We start from the raw sequence: 2,985 nt of genomic DNA on the forward strand, positions 1-2,985 counted from the left end.
GTACCCAAGATACCGAGGGGAGAATGGAGGAGAAGGGATTGTGGCATGGCCATCCCCCTGGGGGGGGTGATTTCTCGCTTTCTGTCTCTCTGTATCTTTCTGTCTTTCTGGAAGCACATGTGCCCTATAGGAAAAACACCTCCAAAAAGAAAAAAAAAGTGTCTTGGACGAGGTAATAAATTCTGTAGTCACTCTTACCATAGATCTCAGCACAGTTTTAAGATCTCCTTTGTGCATATTTTTCTCTAAAATGTTGGAACTGAAGCCATGATAATTTGTTATTTCATGTTAATATGACACTTCTTAAATGTGTTCAGATATTTGTCCATATTTTCCAAAAAATCCTGAAATGTCAATAAAAATCATACTTGCCTGATATTTACAATAAAATAATGGAAACTCAGACTCTTCTAAAATCCCATAAGTTGGACCATATTTGCTTTCCTCTGCCTCATCCGTGATGTCACAGGAAATTTGGGTCTACTATCCTAGATCTTACATTGGTATTAATAAAGTATAAATGTGACTTATTTTTTAGGGAACAAGATTGTGCTCTGAGACTTTTAATTTCAATGGCCCTAAGTAATTTACATATATCATCCCTTTTTTCGTCTTGCTGTTGTTACCCCTTATAGTGTCCAAAGAAAATTCTGTCACCTGCCCCAAGCAGCTTTGAGAACTCAAGATTGGTTCAACATATGCAGAACTGTAACTGTAATACACCATATTAACAAGAAGAAAGATAAAAACTGTATGGTCATATGATGCAGAAAATGCATTTGGTTAGATACAACTTCCCTTCATGTTCACGACTCAGCAAAATTGGCATAAAAGTATCATTTCTCAACACAATAAAAGCTGTCTATGAAAAAACCATAGCAAACATCATCCTGAATGGAGAAAACCTGAATGCTTTCCCACTAAAAACGGGTACAAAACAAGGATGCCCACTTTCTCCATTCCTTTTCAATATAGTACTGGAAGTCCTCGCCAACACAATCAGAAACAAGAATAAAATAAAAGGCATTCAAATAGGAAAAGAAGAGGTGAAACTCTATTCTCAGATGACATGATACATGGATTCCATGAAAAAATTTCGGGACGTAATACACAAATACAGTAAACTTGCAGGATATATACAGAAATCTATAGCAGTTCTATATATGAACAACAGGCAGACTGAGATAGAACTGAAAAAAGTTATTCCATTTACCATAGCCATAAAATCTATAAGATACTTAGGAATAAAACTAACCAAAGAAGTTAAAGACCTCCACAAGGAAAACTATGAGAAGCTTAAAAAAGAAATTGAAAATGACACAAAAAAGTGGAAGGACATCCCAAGTTCCTGGATTAGAAGAAGCAATACAATAAAAATGGCAATTCTACCCAAACTAATCTACATATTTAATGCAATGCCAATCAAAGTACCAGACACATTCTTCAGAGACCTAGAAAAGACAATCATAAAATTTGTCTGGAATCATAAAAGATCCCATATTGCCAAAGTAATTCTACACAAGAAGAGTGGAGTGGGTGGCATATCACTCCCTGACCCAAACGTATACTACAAAGTTGTAATCAAAACAGCATGGTACTGGCACAGAAACAGATATGCAGACCAATGGAACAGAATAGAGTCCCCAGAAATAAATTCCCAAACATACAGTCAACTGATTTTTGACAAGGGTACTAGTCAATCCAGTGGGAAAAGGAAAACCTCTTCAGCAAATGGTGCTGGAAAACTGGATTTCCTCCTCCAGAAAGATTAATCTGAACTCCTACATTTCATCTTTGACAAAAATTAAGTCAAAGTTGATCAAAGATCTAACTCTAAGGCCTCAAATTATAAAACTGCTCCTAGAAAACATTGGGGAAACTCTGGGAGACATTGGGGTAGAGAAAGACTTCTTTTTTTGTGGTTTTTTTTTTTTTTTGAGAGGTTTTCGCTTTAGGGTGCATGTGCTCGCTAGACAGACAGAGAGAGACAGAGAGACAGAAAGCGAGAAATCACTCCCCAGGGGGGATGGTCATGCCACAATCCCTTCTCCTCCATTCTCCTCTCGGGATCTTTGGCACGTACGCACACATGCCTGACGTGAGTTTTAAGCCAACGGGTCCGGCACACAAACTGCGGTCGACTACGTGGAGTCCTGCGATATAGCCATTACGCTAACTGCTGGTTCCCAAGAAAGACTTCTTAAATAAGATCCCCAAAGCACAATCGATAATCCCCAAAATAGACAAATGAGATTACATCAAACTAAAAGGTTTCTGCATGGCAAAAGACACAGTAGTAGCTTTGCACAGTGGCAGTATCGTAGCCAATGAGGTTTATCCGAGGCGCGATTATTGCTAATTGAAAGACACAGTAGTTAGTGTGAATCTACAGTCCTCAGAATGGGAAAATGTTTTTGTAAATTATGCATCAGATAAGGGACTGATATCCAGAATACACAAGGAACTCAAGCAGCTGTTTGGAAAGAAGATGGTCAACCCTTTTAAAAGATGGGAGAATGAGTTAAATAAAACACTCTCCAAAGATGACATACAAATAGCCAAAAGGAATATGAAAAAATGTGCAATGTCTCTCATTGTAAGAGAAATGCAGATCAAAGTAACAATAAGACACCACCTAACCCCAGTCAGAATGTCTAAGATTAAAAAAAATAAATAAAATTGATAAGTGTTGGCAGGAGTGTGGTGAAAGGGGAACTCTCTTACACTGCTGGTGGGAATATAAATTGGTCCGGCCACTGTGGAGAACAATTTGGAGATTCCTCAAAAATCTACAGATAGAGCTACTGTATGATCCAGCATTCTCACTCCTTGGTATCTACCCAAAGGACAGAAAAATTCTTCATCGGAAAAGTGCTTGCACATCGATGTTTACTGCAGCACTATTCACAATTACTAAAATATGGAACCAACTGAAATGCCACCGAACAGATGAATGGATTGAAAAACTGTGGCACATGTACTTTA

At 37.9% G+C, this 2,985-nt stretch overlaps 1 non-coding gene across 1 annotated transcript; it reads left to right on the forward strand.

Annotated features, from left to right (window-relative positions):
• Positions 1-2,298: 2,298 nt before the first annotated feature.
• Positions 2,299-2,436, forward strand: LOC114009055 (U4 spliceosomal RNA). The gene has a single exon (XR_003550534.1). It is a non-coding gene; the product is annotated as a U4 spliceosomal RNA (small nuclear RNA).
• Positions 2,437-2,985: the final 549 nt, after the last annotated feature.

Source organism: Tupaia chinensis, unplaced genomic scaffold (assembly GCF_000334495.1).
Source record: "Tupaia chinensis unplaced genomic scaffold, TupChi_1.0 Scaffold000448_1, whole genome shotgun sequence".
Taxonomy (NCBI): domain Eukaryota; kingdom Metazoa; phylum Chordata; class Mammalia; order Scandentia; family Tupaiidae; genus Tupaia; species Tupaia belangeri.